This window comes from Phyllobates terribilis, unplaced genomic scaffold (genome assembly GCF_046119375.1).
Source record: "Phyllobates terribilis strain yellow unplaced genomic scaffold, ASM4611937v1 Scaffold_4__5_contigs__length_816908805, whole genome shotgun sequence".
Classification (NCBI taxonomy): domain Eukaryota; kingdom Metazoa; phylum Chordata; class Amphibia; order Anura; family Dendrobatidae; genus Phyllobates; species Phyllobates terribilis.
In genome coordinates this window covers 691929698-691945522 of record NW_027362764.1, presented here as the reverse complement: position 1 = coordinate 691945522, position 15825 = coordinate 691929698, and the positions used below count along the sequence as shown (strand labels likewise).

The window sequence follows — 15825 nt, the reverse complement described above, 5'->3', positions numbered from 1 at the left end:
TAAAAGGACAGTGAAGATCAGTTGATGTTACATTTTCTTTCTGAGGGAAAACAGATGCAAAATAGGAATTAAAAAGTTCGGCCTTCTCAACATCCTCTCTTACCATTTCTCCATTTTCATCCTGTAAAAATCCTATAGCATCTTTGACTTTTCTTTTACTTTTGACATACCCCCAAAATCCTTTTTTATTGCTTTTGACATCTCTTGCAAGCCTTAATTCATTGTCAGCTTTAGCTAACCTGATACGTGCCCTGCAGGATCTGCAGACTGCATTATAATCTTCTTTAGATATGCCTCCCTCTTTCCATTTAATAAACATTTCTTTCTTTCTTTTTAGCATGTGTTTAAGTTCTGTGTTCATCCATCCTGGTTTCCTTAAATGCTTCCCATTCTTCCTACTTTTCGGGATTGTTAACGATTGTGCTTTGAGAATCTCATTTTTAAAAATTTCCCATCCTTCCTGGACATTTTTGTCCTTAAGGACATCCAGCCATTGGATCCCTCCTATTCTCTTTCTGAGTCTCTTAGAGGTCTTGGGGGGCTTGGGAGGCTTGGGACTTCCAGCCTCTACTTTACGTAAGGTCGGTGTCCAGCAAGGCGCCACTCAATGCTAGCCGAGCTGGGCAAGATGGCAAAACGTCATCATAATTGTCTACAATACCTGGTGTTCTCAGGAGGTGTCCCAACCGAGTATTTCCGAACCCATCTCTGCTTTGCTTCCGAGATCGGACGTATCCAAGGTGGTATGGCCAGTAGACGCTGCTTGGCCCATCGCCCGGCCAGCCTTCCTCAGGCTCGCGTGGGGACGAGAACTCTGGCCGTTCTGGGGCGGTCTCCGAAGGACCGATGCATAGGCTGTGCCGTCCCTATAGGTGTTGTTTGTTGAGCAATGAAACACCTGCCGCATCAGATGTGTTTAAAAATGGCTCGGCGCAGGGTGTCCTGCAGGCTAAACCGTTCATCGCGGGGATGTGACAGAAAGAGCAAGCTGGACCCGCAACTTGGGGTGGAGCGAAACGCCCAGGAGTGAATGAAGGAAGAGGGTGAGATGGTTGCGAGTGAATTTGAGCTGCTCTTCGGGGGGGTTGTGTGGCCTGCAAAGGTGTTTTGCTTGGGTTGTGCTGTAAACTGGCCTCCAGGTTACCGGTGGTTGCCTCCAGGTCAGCGGTGGTTGCCTCCAGTCATGCGGGAGTCGCTGGTCCTGGTGAAAAGAAGCCTAGTATTAAAAGTAAATAAGCAACAATGCTGGAGGCCCACGGTGATGAGAAGGATGCTGGTATTTTGCAAGGATTAAATAGCGCAAGAGAGAAAGCAAATGAAAAGAAGAAAGGAGCATGTGTGCGCTTGTGAAAAAAGGAATGGAAAAAAGGCATAGAGGAGAGTGACCCCTGCTGGTGGAAGTAAGAAAAAGCAAAAGCCTACAGCACCTGGTATTCCCAGGCGGTCTCCCATCCAAGTACTAACCAGGCCTGACCCTGCTTAGCTTCCAAGATCAGACGAGATCGGGCGTGTTCAGGGTGGTGTGGCCGTAGGCAGAGACAGGCCTCTCACTTGCTGCTTTTCCACTTTGACGTCCGGTTGCCGGCTGCCCTTTCCAGTGCTTAGTAAGACAAGGTGCTTTTATGCTTTCCTTTCTCTTCACTTTTTTGCTGGCTCCTTAAAAAGGTCTTGTAGACAGAACGCCCCGCTCAGAGCCGCTGAGCTCACTGATCGGCTGCCGCGCTGTCGACGGAACGTCAGCGTCGCGGCCAATGCCACAGGCCGGGAGCAGCGGCGAGACTCACCGGTAGACCTGGGTAGGGTGAGTAGAGCGCGGTTAGTTGCTTTCTAATAGCCTGCAGCCGGGGATTAACTTTTAATGAAAGGGAGCAACCCTTTTGACTGTCTGCAGCGCGCCGTACCTAGGAAGCGCACACTCACACACAGCGAGCATGCACAAGTTGCTCGCACGAGACCACATTCCCTATTTGCACCTGCAGCTTTTCCGCCACCATGCGTCAGACTCTCCTGCCTCTCTTATTATTATTTCAGGGCCTTAGCAGGAACCACCCCCTCAATTCCCTCCCGCTCCTTCCTAGCACTGAGGTTAGCTCCTGGGCAGCTGTCTGATTGGGTTAGTTACACAAGCTTCTTTGAAGAAGAAGACGTTACTTCTGCTGGCCCTCGTTAGGCGGTCGCCCTCTAAAACCATCCCCTGGGCAGCTGCTGAAAGCCTGGCCCCTTCACAGCGCGAGATGCTTTTAACGCCATCATTTGCATACGGCCGGCTGCGGGATCAATAAGCACTCCTAGCCGTGGCAAGGAGCTCGGTGTGAGGCCTGGTAGAGGCGGAGGGGTTGCGTCCTTATCTTAGAGGTCTTGGGGGGCTTGGGAGGCTTGGGACTTCCAGCCTCTACTTTACGTAAGGTCGGTGTCCAGCAAGGCGCCACTCAATGTTAGCCGAGCTGGGCAAGATGGCAAAACGTCATCAAAATTGTCTACAATACCTGGTGTTCTCAGGAGGTGTCCCAACCAAGTATTTCCGAACCCATCTCTGCTTTGCTTCCAAGATCGGACGTATCGAAGGTGGTATGGCCAGTAGACGCTGCTTGGCCCATCGCCCGGCCAGCCTTCCTCAGGCTCGCGTGGGGACGAGAACTCTGGCCGTTCTGGGGCGGTCTCCAAAGGACCGATGCATAGGCTGTGCCGTCCCTATAGGTGTTGTTTGTTGAGCAATGAAACACCTGCCGCATCAGATGTGTTTAAAAATGGCTCGGCGCAGGGTCTCCTGCAGGCTAAACCGTTCATCGCGGGGATGTGACAGAAAGAGCAAGCTGGACCCGCAACTTGGGGTGGAGCGAAACGCCCAGGAGTGAATGAAGGAAGAGGGTGAGATGGTTGCGAGTGAATTTGAGCTGCTCTTCGGGGGGGTCGTGTGGCCTGCAAAGGTGTTTTGCTTGGGTTGTGCTGTAAACTGGCTTCCAGGTTACCGGTGGTTGCCTCCAGGTCAGCGGTGGTTGCCTCCAGTCATGCGGGAGTCGCTGGTCCTGGTGAAAAGAAGCCTAGTATTAAAAGTAAATAAGCAACAATGCTGGAGGCCCACGGTGATGAGAAGGATGCTGGTATTTTGCAAGGATTAAATAGCGCAAGAGATAAAGCAAATGAAAAGAAGAAAGGAGCATGTGTGCGCTTGTGAAAAAAGGAATGGAAAAAAGGCATAGAGGAGAGTGACCCCTGCTGGTGGAAGTAAGAAAAAGCAAAAGCCTACAGCACCTGGTATTCCCAGGCGGTCTCCCATCCAATTACTAACCAGGCCCGACCCTGCTTAGCTTCCAAGATCAGACGAGATTGGGCGTGTTCAGGGTGGTGTGGCCGTAGGCAGAGACAGGCCTCTCACTTGCTACTTTTCCACTTTGACGTCCGGTTGCCGGCTGCCCTTTCCAGTGCTTAGTAAGACAAGGTGCTTTTGTGCTTTCCTTTCTCTTCACTTTTTTGCTGGCTCCTTAAAAAGGTCTTGTAGACAGAACGCCCCGCTCAGAGCCGCTGAGCTCACTGATTGGCTGCCGCGCTGTCGACGGAACGTCAGCGTCGCGGCCAATGCCACAGGCCGGGAGCAGCGGCGAGACTCACCGGTAGACCTGGGTAGGGTGAGTAGAGCGCGGTTAGTTGCTTTCTAATAGCCTGCAGCCGGGGATTAACTTTTAATGAAAGGGAGCAACCCTTTTGACTGTCTGCAGCGCGCCGTACCTAGGAAGCGCACACTCACACACAGCGAGCATGCACAAGTTGCTCGCACGAGACCACATTCCCTATTTGCACCTGCAGCTTTTCCGCCACCATGCGTCAGACTCTCCTGCCTGTCTTATTATTATTTCAGGGCCTTAGCAGGAACCACCCCCTCAATTCCCTCCCGCTCCTTCCTAGCACTGAGGTTAGCTCCTGGGCAGCTGTCTGATTGGGTTAGTTACACAAGATTCTTTGAAGAAGAAGACGTTACTTCTGCTGGCCCTCGTTAGGCGGTCGCCCTCTAAAACCATCCCCTGGGCAGCTGCTGAAAGCCTGGCCCCTTCACAGCGCGAGATGCTTTTAACGCCATCATTTGCATACGGCCGGCTGCGGGGTCAATAAGCACTCCTAGCCGTGGCAAGGAGCTCGGTGTGAGGCCTGGTAGAGGCGGCGGGGTTGCGTCCTTATCTTAGAGGTCTTGGGGGGCTTGGGATGCTTGGGACTTCCAGCCTCTACTTTACGTAAGGTCGGTGTCCAGCAAGGCGCCACTCAATGCTAGCCGAGCTGGGCAAGATGGCAAAACGTCATCAAAATTGTCTACAATACCTGGTGTTCTCAGGAGGTGTCCCAACCAAGTATTTCCGAACCCATCTCTGCTTTGCTTCCGAGATCGGACGTATCCAAGGTGGTATGGCCAGTAGACGCTGCTTGGCCCATCGCCCGGCCAGCCTTCCTCAGGCTCGCGTGGGGACCAGAACTCTGGCCGTTCTGGGGCGGTCTCCGAAGGACCGATGCATAGGCTGTGCCGTCCCTATAGGTGTTGTTTGTTGAGCAATGAAACACCTGCCGCATCAGATGTGTTTAAAAATGGCTCGGCGCAGGGTCTCCTGCAGGCTAAACCGTTCATCGCGGGGATGTGACAGAAAGAGCAAGCTGGACCCGCAACTTGGGGTGGAGCGAAACGCCCAGGAGTGAATGAAGGAAGAGGGTGAGATGGTTGCGAGTGAATTTGAGCTGCTCTTCGGGGGGGTCGTGTGGCCTGCAAAGGTGTTTTGCTTGGGTTGTGCTGTAAACTGGCCTCCAGGTTACCGGTGGTTGCCTCCAGGTCAGCGGTGGTTGCCTCCAGTCATGCGGGAGTCGCTGGTCCTGGTGAAAAGAAGCCTAGTATTAAAAGTAAATAAGCAACAATGCTGGAGGCCCACGGTGATGAGAAGGATGCTGGTATTTTGCAAGGATTAAATAGCGCAAGAGAGAAAGCAAATGAAAAGAAGAAAGGAGCATGTGTGCGCTTGTGAAAAAAGGAATGGAAAAAAGGCATAGAGGAGAGTGACCCCTGCTTGTGGAAGTAAGAAAAAGTAAAAGCCTACAGCACCTGGTATTCCCAGGCAGTCTCCCATCCAAGTACTAACCAGGCCCAACCCTGCTTATAATCCGAGATCAGATGAGATCAGGTGTTTTCAGGGTGGTGTGGCCATAGGCAGAGACAGGCCTCTCACTTGCTGCTTTTCTACTTTGACGTCCGGTTGCCGGCTGCCCTTTCCAGTGCTTAGTGAGACAAGGTGCTTTTGTGCTTTCCTTTCTCTTCACTTTTTTGCTGGCTCCTTAAAAAGGTCTTGTAGACAGAACGCCCCGCTCAGAGCCGCTGAGCTCACTGATCGGCTGCCGCCCTGTCGACGGAACGTCAGCGTCGCGGCCAATGCCACAGGCCGGGAGCAGCGGCGAGACTCACCGGTAGACCTGGGTAGGGTGAGTAGAGCGCGGTTAGTTGCTTTCTAATAGCCTGCAGCCGGGGATTAACTTTTAATGAAAGGGAGCAACCCTTTTGACTGTCTGCAGCGCGCCGTACCTAGGATGCGCACACTCACACACAGCGAGCATGCACAAGTTGCTCGCACGAGACCACATTCCCTATTTGCACCTGCAGCTTTTCCGCCACCATGCGTCAGACTCTCCTGCCTGTCTTATTATTATTTCAGGGCCTTAGCAGGAACCACCCCCTCAATTCCCTCCCGCTCCTTCCTAGCACTGAGGTTAGCTCCTGGGCAGCTGTCTGATTGGGTTAGTTACACAAGCTTCTTTGAAGAAGAAGACGTTACTTCTGCTGGCCCTCGTTAGGCGGTCGCCCTTTAAAACCATCCACTGGGCAGCTGCTGAAAGCCTGGCCCCTTCACAGCGCGAGATGCTTTTAACGCCATCATTTGCATACGGCCGGCTGCGGGGTCAATAAGCACTCCTAGCCGTGGCAAGGAGCTCGGTGTGAGGCCTGGTAGAGGCGGCGGGGTTGCGTCCTTATCTTAGAGGTCTTGGGGGGCTTGGGAGGCTTGGGACTTCCAGCCTCTACTTTACGTAAGGTCGGTGTCCAGCAAGGCGCCACTCCATGCTAGCCGAGCTGGGCAAGATGGCAAAACGTCATCAAAATTGTCTACAATACCTGGTGTTCTCAGGAGGTGTCCCAACCAAGTATTTCCGAACCCATCTCTGCTTTGCTTCCGAGATAAGACGTATCCAAGGTGGTATGGTCAGTAGACGCTGCTTGGCCCATCGCCCGGCCAGCCTTCCTCAGGCTCGCGTGGGGACGAGAACTCTGGCCGTTCTGGGGCGGTCTCCGAAGGACCGATGCATAGGCTGTGCCGTCCCTATAGGTGTTGTTTGTTGAGCAATGAAACACCTGCCGCATCAGATGTGTTTAAAAATGGCTCGGCGCAGGGTCTCCTGCAGGCTAAACCGTTCATCGCGGGGATGTGACAGAAAGAGCAAGCTGGACCCGCAACTAGGGGTGGGGCGAAATGCCCAGGAGTGAATGAAGGAAGAGGGTGAGATGGTTGCGAGTGAATTTGAGCTGCTCTTCGGGGGGGTCGTGTGGCCTCCAAAGGTGTTTTGCTTGGGTTGTGCTGTAAACTGGCCTCCAGGTTACCGGTGGTTGCCTCCAGGTCAGCGGTGGATGCCTCCAATCAGCCGGGAGTCGCTGGTCCTGGTGAAAAGAAGCCTAGTATTAAAAGTAAATAAGCAACAATGCTGGAGGCCCACGGTGATGAGAAGGATGCTGGTATTTTGCAAGGATTAAATAGCGCAAGAGAGAAAGCAAATGAAAAGAAGAAAGGAGCATGTGTGCGCTTGTGAAAAAAGGAATGGAAAAAAGGCATAGAGGAGAGTGACCCCTGCTTGTGGAAGTAAGAAAAAGCAGAAGCCTAGAGCACCAGGAATTCCCAGGCGGTCTCCCATCCAAGTACTAACCAGGCCTGCCCCTGTTTAGCTTCCAAGATCAGAAGAGATCAGGCGTGTTCAGGGTGGTGTGGCCATAGGCAGAGATGAGTCTCTCACTTGCTGCTTTTCTACTTTGACGTCCGGTTGCCGGCTGCCCTTTCCAGTGCTTAGTAAGACAAGGTGCTTTTGTGCTTTCCTTTCTCTTCACTTTTTTGCTGGCTCCTTAAAAAGGTCTTGTAGACAGAACGCCCCGCTCACAGCCGCTGAGCTCACTGATCAGCTGCCGCGCTGTCGACGGAACGTAAGCGTCGCGGCCAATGCCACAGGCCGGGAGCAGCGGCGAGACTCACCGGTAGACCTGGGTAGGGTGAGTAGAGCGCGGTTAGTTGCTTTCTAGATTAACTTTTAATGAAAGGGAGCAACCCTTTTGACTGTCTGCAGCGCGCCGTACCTAGGAAGCGCACACTCACACACAGCGAGCATGCACAAGTTGCTCGCACGAGATCACATTCCCTATTTGCACCTGCAGCTTTTCCGCCACCATGCGTCAGACTCTCCTGCCTGTCTTATTATTATTTCAGGGCCTTAGCAGGAACCACCCCCTCAATTCCCTCCCGCTCCTTCCTAGCACTGAGGTTAGCTCCTGGGCAGCTGTCTGATTGGGTTAGTTACACAAGCTTCTTTGAAGAAGAAGACGTTACTTCTGCTGGCCCTCGTTAGGCGGTCGCCCTCTAAAACCATCCCCTGGGCAGCTGCTGAAAGCCTGGCCCCTTCACAGCGCGAGATGCTTTTAACGCCATCATTTGCATACGGCCGGCTGCGGGGTCAATAAGCACTCCTAGCCGTGGCAAGGAGCTCGGTGTGAGGCCTGGTAGAGGCGGCGGAGTTGCGTCCTTATCTTAGAGGTCTTGGGGGGCTTGGGAGGCTTGGGACTTCCAGCCTCTACTTTACGTAAGGTCGGTGTCCAGCAAGGCGCCACTCCATGCTAGCCGAACTGGGCAAGATGGCAAAACGTCATCAAAATTGTCTACAATACCTGGTGTTCTCAGGAGGTGTCCCAACCAAGTATTTCCGAACCCATCTCTGCTTTGCTTCCGAGATCGGACGTATCCAAGGTGGTATGGCCAGTAGATGCTGCTTGGCCCATCGCCCGGCCAGCCTTCCTCAGGCTCGCGTGGGGACGAGAAATCTGGCCGTTCTAGGGCGGTCTCCGAAGGACCGATGCATAGGCTGTGCCGTCCCTATAGGTGTTGTTTGTTGAGCAATGAAACACCTGCCGCATCAGATGTGTTTAAAAATGGCTCGGTGCAGGGTCTCCTGCAGGCTAAACCGTTCATCGCGGGGATGTGACAGAAAGAGCAAGCTGGACCCGCAACTAGGGGTGGAGCGAAACGCCCAGGAGTGAATGAAGGAAGAGGGTGAGATGGTTGCGAGTGAATTTGAGCTGCTCTTCGGGGGGGGTCGTGTGGCCTGCAAAGGTGTTTTGCTTGGGTTGTGCTGTAAACTGGCCTCCAGGTTACCGGTGGTTGCCTCCAGGTCAGCGGTGGTTGCCTCCAGTCAGCCGGGAGTCGCTGGTCCTGGTGAAAAGAAGCCTAGTATTAAAAGTAAATAAGCAACAATGCTGGAGGTCCACGGTGATGAGAAGCATGCTGGTATTTTGCAAGGATTAAATAGCGCAAGAGAGAAAGCAAATGAAAAGCAGAAAGGAGCATGTGTGCGCTTGTGAAAAAAGGAATGGAAAAAAGGCATCGAGGAGAGTGACCCCTGCTTGTGGAAGTAAAAAAAAGCAGAAGCCTACAGCACCTGGTATTCCTAGGCGGTCTCCCATCCAAGTACTAACCAGGCCCAACCCTGCTTAAATTCCAAGATCAGAAGAGATCAGGCTTGTTCAGGGTGGTGTGGCCATAGGCAGAGACGAGCCTCTCACTTGCTGCTTTTCTACTTTGACGTCCGGTTGCCGGCTGCCCTTTCCAGTGCTTAGTAAGACAAGGTGCTTTTGTGCTTTCCTTTCTCTTCACTTTTTTGCTGGCTCCTTAAAAAGGTCTTGTAGACAGAACGCCCCGCTCACAGCCGCTGAGCTCACTGATCAGCTGCCGCGCTGTCGACGGAACGTAAGCGTCGCGGCCAATGCCACAGGCCGGGAGCAGCGGCGAGACTCACCGGTAGACCTGGGTAGGGTGAGTAGAGCGCGGTTAGTTGCTTTCTAGATTAACTTTTAATGAAAGGGAGCAACCCTTTTGACTGTCTGCAGCGCGCCGTACCTAGGAAGCGCACACTCACACACAGCGAGCATGCACAAGTTGCTCGCACGAGATCACATTCCCTATTTGCACCTGCAGCTTTTCCGCCACCATGCGTCAGACTCTCCTGCCTGTCTTATTATTATTTCAGGGCCTTAGCAGGAACCACCCCCTCAATTCCCTCCCGCTCCTTCCTAGCACTGAGGTTAGCTCCTGGGCAGCTGTCTGATTGGGTTAGTTACACAAGCTTCTTTGAAGAAGAAGACGTTACTTCTGCTGGCCCTCGTTAGGCGGTCGCCCTCTAAAACCATCCCCTGGGCAGCTGCTGAAAGCCTGGCCCCTTCACAGCGCGAGATGCTTTTAACGCCATCATTTGCATACGGCCGGCTGCGGGGTCATAAGCACTCCTAGCCGTGTCAAGGAGCTCGGTGTGAGGCCTGGTAGAGGCGGCGGGGTTGCGTCCTTATCTTAGAGGTCTTGGGGGGCTTGGGAGGCTTGGGACTTCCAGCCTCTACTTTACGTAAGGTCGGTGTCCAGCAAGGCGCCACTCCATGCTAGCCGAACTGGGCAAGATGGCAAAACGTCATCAAAATTGTCTACAATACCTGGTGTTCTCAGGAGGTGTCCCAACCAAGTATTTCCGAACCCATCTCTGCTTTGCTTCCGAGATCGGACGTATCCAAGGTGGTATGGCCAGTAGATGCTGCTTGGCCCATCGCCCGGCCAGCCTTCCTCAGGCTCGCGTGGGGACGAGAAATCTGGCCGTTCTAGGGCGGTCTCCGAAGGACCGATGCATAGGCTGTGCCGTCCCTATAGGTGTTGTTTGTTGAGCAATGAAACACCTGCCGCATCAGATGTGTTTAAAAATGGCTCGGCGCAGGGTCTCCTGCAGGCTAAACCGTTCATCGCGGGGATGTGACAGAAAGAGCAAGCTGGACCCGCAACTAGGGGTGGAGCGAAACGCCCAGGAGTGAATGAAGGAAGAGGGTGAGATGGTTGCGAGTGAATTTGAGCTGCTCTTCGGGGGGGTCGTGTGGCCTGCAAAGGTGTTTTGCTTGGGTTGTGCTGTAAACTGGCCTCCAGGTTACCGGTGGTTGCCTCCAGGTCAGCGGTGGTTGCCTCCAGTCAGCCGGGAGTCGCTGGTCCTGGTGAAAAGAAGCCTAGTATTAAAAGTAAATAAGCAACAATACTGGAGGCCCACGGTGATGAGAAGCATGCTGGTATTTTGCAAGGATTAAATAGCGCAAGAGAGAAAGCAAATGAAAAGAAGAAAGGAGCATGTGTGCGCTTGTGAAAAAAGGAATGGAAAAAAGGCATCGAGGAGAGTGACCCCTGCTGGTGGAAGTAAGAAAAAGCAAAAGCCTACAGCACCTGGTATTCCCAGGCGGTCTCCCATCCAAGTACTAACCAGGCCTGACGCTGCTTGGCTTCCAAGATCGGGCGTGTTCAGGGTGGTGTGGACGTAAGCAGAGACAGGCCTCTCACTTGCTGCTTTTCTACTTTGACGTCCGGTTGCCGGCTGCCCTTTCCAGTGCTTAGTAAGACAAGGTGCTTTTGTGCTTTCCTTTCTCTTTACTTTTTTGCTGGCTCCTTAAAAAGGTCTTGTAGACAGAACGCCCCGCTCAGAGCCGCTGAGCTCACTGATCGGCTGCCGCGCTGTCGACGGAACGTCAGCGTCGCGGCCAATACCACAGGCCGGGAGCAGCTGCGAGATTCACCGGTAGACCTGGGTAGGGTGAGTAGAGCGCGGTTAGTTGCTTTCTAATAGCCTGCAGCCGGGGATTAACTTTTAATGAAAGGGAGCAACCCTTTTGACTGTCTGCAGCGCGCGGTACCTAGGAAGCGCACACTCACACACAGCGAGCATGCACAAGTTGCTCGCACGAGACCACATTCCCTATTTGCACCTGCAGCTTTTCCGCCACCATGCGTCAGACTCTCCTGCCTGTCTTATTATTATTTCAGGGCCTTAGCAGTAACCACCCCCTCAATTCCCTCCCGCTCCTTCCTAGCACTGAGGTTAGCTCCTGGGCAGCTGTCTGATTGGGTTAGTTACACAATCTTCTTTGAATAAGAAGACGTTACTTCTGCTGGCCCTCGTTAGGCGGTCGCCCTCTAAAACCATCCCCTGGGCAGCTGCTGAAAGCCTGGCCCCTTCACAGCGCGAGATGCTTTTAACGCCATCATTTGCATACGGCCGGCTGCGGGGTCAATAAGCACTCCTAGCCGTGGCAAGGAGCTCGGTGTGAGGCCTGGTAGAGGCGGCGGGGTTGCGTCCTTATCTTAGAGGTCTTGGGGGGCTTGGGACTTCCAGCCTCTACTTTACGTAAGGTCGGTGTCCAGCAAGGCGCCACTCCATGCTAGCCGAGCTGGGCAAGATGGCAAAACGTCATCAAAATTGTCTACAATACCTGGTGTTCTCAGGAGGTGTCCCAACCAAGTATTTCCGAACCCATCTCTGCTTTGCTTCCGAGATCGGACGTATCCAAGGTGGTATGGCCAGTAGACGCTGCTTGGCCCATCGCCCGGCCAGCCTTCCTCAGGCTCGCGTGGGGACGAGAACTCTGGCCGTTCTAGGGCGGTCTCCGAAGGACCGATGCATAGGCTGTGCCGTCCCTATAGGTGTTGTTTGTTGAGCAATGAAACACCTGCCGCATCATATGTGTTTAAAAATGGCTCGGCGCAGGGTCTCCTGCAGGCTAAACCGTTCATCGCGGGGATGTGACAGAAAGAGCAAGCTGGACCCGCAACTTGGGGTGGAGCGAAACGCCCAGGAGTGAATGAAGGAAGAGGGTGAGATGGTTGCGAGTGAATTTGAGCTGCTCTTCGGGGGGGGTTGTGTGGCCTGCAAAGGTGTTTTGCTTGGGTTGTGCTGTAAACTGGCCTCCAGGTTACCGGTGGTTGCCTCCAGGTCAGCGGTGGTTGCCTCCAGTCATGCGGGAGTCGCTGGTCCTGGTGAAAAGAAGCCTAGTATTAAAAGTAAATAAGCAACAATGCTGGAGGCCCACGGTGATGAGAAGGATGCTGGTATTTTGCAAGGATTAAATAGCGCAAGAGAGAAAGCAAATGAAAAGAAGAAAGGAGCATGTGTGCGCTTGTGAAAAAAGGAATGGAAAAAAGGCATAGAGGAGAGTGACCCCTGCTTGTGGAAGTAAGAAAAAGCAAAAGCCTACAGCACCTGGTATTCCCAGGCGGTCTCCCATCCAAGTACTAACCAGGCCTGACCCTGCTTGGTTTCCGAGATCAGACAAGATCGGGCGTGTTCAGGGTGGTGTGGCCGTAGGCAGATACAGGACTCTCACTTGCTGCTTTTCCACTTTGACGTCCGGTTGCCGGCTGCCCTTTCCAGTGCTTAGTAAGACAAGGTGCTTTTGTGCTTTCCTTTCTCTTCACTTTTTTGCTGGCTCCTTAAAAAGGTCTTGTAGACAGAACGCCCCGCTCAGAGCCGCTGAGCTCACTGATCGGCTGCCGCGCTGTCGACGGAACGTCAGCGTCGCGGCCAATGCCACAGGCCGGGAGCAGCGGCGAGACTCACCGGTAGACCTGGGTAGGGTGAGTAGAGCGCGGTTAGTTGCTTTCTAATAGCCTGCAGCCGGGGATTAACTTTTAATGAAAGGGAGCAACCCTTTTGACTGTCTGCAGCGCGCCGTACCTAGGAAGCGCACACTCACACACAGCGAGCATGCACAAGTTGCTCGCACGAGACCACATTCCCTATTTGCACCTGCAGCTTTTCCGCCACCATGCGTCAGACTCTCCTGCCTGTCTTATTATTATTTCAGGGCCTTAGCAGGAACCACCCCCTCAATTCCCTCCCGCTCCTTCCTAGCACTGAGGTTAGCTCCTGGGCAGCTGTCTGATTGGGTTAGTTACACAAGCTTCTTTGAAGAAGAAGACGTTACTTCTGCTGGCCCTCGTTAGGCGGTCGCCCTCTAAAACCATCCCCTGGGCAGCTGCTGAAAGCCTGGCCCCTTCACAGCGCGAGATGCTTTTAACGCCATCATTTGCATACGGCCGGCTGCGGGGTCAATAAGCACTCCTAGCCGTGGCAAGGAGCTCGGTGTGAGGCCTGGTAGAGGCGGCGGGGTTGCGTCCTTATCTTAGAGGTCTTGGGGGGCTTGGGACTTCCAGCCTCTACTTTACGTAAGGTCGGTGTCCAGCAAGGCGCCACTCCATGCTAGCCGAGCTGGGCAAGATGGCAAAACGTCATCAAAATTGTCTACAATACCTGGTGTTCTCAGGAGGTGTCCCAACCAAGTATTTCCGAACCCATCTCTGCTTTGCTTCCGAGATCGGACGTATCCAAGGTGGTATGGCCAGTAGACGCTGCTTGGCCCATCGCCCGGCCAGCCTTCCTCAGGCTCGCGTGGGGACGAGAACTCTGGCCGTTCTAGGGCGGTCTCCGAAGGACCGATGCATAGGCTGTGCCGTCCCTATAGGTGTTGTTTGTTGAGCAATGAAACACCTGCCGCATCATATGTGTTTAAAAATGTCTCGGCGCAGGGTCTCCTGCAGGCTAAACCGTTCATCGTGGAGATGTGACAGAAAGAGCAAGCTGGACCCGCAACTTGGGGTGGAGCGAAACGCCCAGGAGTGAATGAAGGAAGAGGGTGAGATGGTTGCGAGTGAATTTGAGCTGCTCTTCGGGGGGGTTGTGTGGCCTGCAAAGGTGTTTTGCTTGGGTTGTGCTGTAAACTGGCCTCCAGGTTACCGGTGGTTGCCTCCAGGTCAGCGGTGGTTGCCTCCAGTCATGCGGGAGTCGCTGGTCCTGGTGAAAAGAAGCCTAGTATTAAAAGTAAATAAGCAACAATGCTGGAGGCCCACGGTGATGAGAAGGATGCTGGTATTTTGCAAGGATTAAATAGCGCAAGAGAGAAAGCAAATGAAAAGAAGAAAGGAGCATGTGTGCGCTTGTGAAAAAAGGAATGGAAAAAAGGCATAGAGGAGAGTGACCCCTGCTTGTGGAAGTAAGAAAAAGCAAAAGCCTACAGCACCTGGTATTCCCAGGCGGTCTCCCATCCAAGTACTAACCAGGCCTGACCCTGCTTGGCTTCCGAGATCAGACAAGATCGGGTGTGTTCAGGGTGGTGTGGCCGTAGGCAGATACAGGACTCTCACTTGCTGCTTTTCCACTTTGACGTCCGGTTGCCGGCTGCCCTTTCCAGTGCTTAGTAAGACAAGGTGCTTTTGTGCTTTCCTTTCTCTTCACTTTTTTGCTGGCTCCTTAAAAAGGTCTTGTAGACAGAACGCCCCGCTCAGAGCCGCTGAGCTCACTGATCGGCTGCCGCGCTGTCGACGGAACGTCAGCGTCGCGGCCAATGCCTCAGGCCGGGAGCAGCGGCGAGACTCACCGGTAGACCTGGGTAGGGTGAGTAGAGCGCGGTTAGTTGCTTTCTAATAGCCTGCAGCCGGGGATTAACTTTTAATGAAAGGGAGCAACCCTTTTGACTGTCTGCAGCGCGCCGTACCTAGGAAGCGCACACTCACACACAGCGAGCATGCACAAGTTGCTCGCACGAGACCACATTCCCTATTTGCACCTGCAGCTTTTCCGCCACCATGTGTCAGACTCTCCTGCCTCTCTTATTATTATTTCAGGGCCTTAGCAGGAACCACCCCCTCAATTCCCTCCCGCTCCTTCCTAGCACTGAGGTTAGCTCCTGGGCAGCTGTCTGATTGGGTTAGTTACACAAGCTTCTTTGAAGAAGAAGACGTTACTTCTGCTGGCCCTCGTTAGGCGGTCGCCCTCTAAAACCATCCCCTGGGCAGCTGCTGAAAGCCTGGCCCCTTTGTAGCACCCTGAGGATTCGGCTGCTACAGGGGTATTGCACCTCAACCAGAGGTGTGATATTCCACTCCCGGGTAAGGATGGAGTGTGGAACTGAGCTCAGAAGGCTGCATGCACTACACACATCCCATTTCCGGAGGGCAGACCAACGGTACTCCCACTTAGAAATGTGCAGGTACGACCGAGTCTGTCCTTGGCTGGAGTGGGAGGGGGGTGGACCATCCCAGTAGTGTAGGGGCAGATAGGGGGAGCAGCCTGGGTAAGGTTAGGAGCTCATTGGGTGCTGGTCACCTGAGCTCACACATAGAGGGAGTATATAAGGTGGGCACCATCTAAGATCAGGGTCAGTCAGCCAGTCTTTGCAGAGGAAGAGAGCAGAAGAGCAGAGCAGCCCCAGGCCAAGAGAGAGAGAGAGGAGAAAGAAAGACCCAGAGGGGGAGAAAGAAGGAACTCTGAGAGCCCAAAATAAATCAAAGGGTGAAGAGTTGGCAACAGGGTACCGGATCCCAAGCTGGCAGAGGCTACAGCACACCTTAGCCAGGAACCGGAGGTCGTGGGCAGGATCGATCTGCCACGATCACCCACTAAATCCACCCAGAAGGCAGACCAGGAATAGGGTCAGGGAACCCAGAGACAAGGGTTTACCACCAAGAGGCCCGAGGGAGCCGGACATAGGTGGATCCCTGGTGGGGAAGGCCAGAGACGAGGACAAGACAGAAAGGGAGCTCAGAACCACGCTCCGGAACTACTTGGGGGTTGGCCGAGTCCAGGGCCTGGTGGACGCAGCACGGCTCGGGTGGTCACTCAAGGCCGGAGTGACCGGTACAAAAACAGCAGTAAGTAAACAAACCCTGAACTGCACAGCCCGACTCTGACTCTCATTACCAT

The 15825-nt window shown here is 53.7% G+C and overlaps 6 non-coding genes and 2 pseudogenes across 6 annotated transcripts; all 8 read right to left on the bottom strand.

Moving 5' to 3' along the window:
* Positions 1-1415: 1415 nt before the first annotated feature.
* On the bottom strand, positions 1416-1534 carry LOC141266181 (5S ribosomal RNA). Its single transcript, XR_012320235.1, has one exon. It is a non-coding gene; the product is annotated as a 5S ribosomal RNA (ribosomal RNA).
* A 1706-nt stretch (positions 1535-3240) lies between these two features.
* LOC141270418 (5S ribosomal RNA) lies at positions 3241-3359 on the bottom strand. Its single transcript, XR_012321654.1, has one exon. It is a non-coding gene; the product is annotated as a 5S ribosomal RNA (ribosomal RNA).
* A 1706-nt stretch (positions 3360-5065) lies between these two features.
* LOC141266613 (5S ribosomal RNA) lies at positions 5066-5184 on the bottom strand. The gene has a single exon (XR_012320643.1). It is a non-coding gene; the product is annotated as a 5S ribosomal RNA (ribosomal RNA).
* Positions 5185-6890: 1706 nt separating this feature from the next.
* On the bottom strand, positions 6891-7009 carry LOC141268088 (5S ribosomal RNA; annotated as a pseudogene).
* Positions 7010-8700: 1691 nt separating this feature from the next.
* LOC141266609 (5S ribosomal RNA) lies at positions 8701-8819 on the bottom strand. The gene has a single exon (XR_012320639.1). It is a non-coding gene; the product is annotated as a 5S ribosomal RNA (ribosomal RNA).
* A 1689-nt stretch (positions 8820-10508) lies between these two features.
* Positions 10509-10617, bottom strand: LOC141270208 (5S ribosomal RNA; annotated as a pseudogene).
* Positions 10618-12315: 1698 nt separating this feature from the next.
* On the bottom strand, positions 12316-12434 carry LOC141267037 (5S ribosomal RNA). Its single transcript, XR_012321056.1, has one exon. It is a non-coding gene; the product is annotated as a 5S ribosomal RNA (ribosomal RNA).
* Positions 12435-14131: 1697 nt separating this feature from the next.
* On the bottom strand, positions 14132-14250 carry LOC141266332 (5S ribosomal RNA). The gene has a single exon (XR_012320373.1). It is a non-coding gene; the product is annotated as a 5S ribosomal RNA (ribosomal RNA).
* Positions 14251-15825: the final 1575 nt, after the last annotated feature.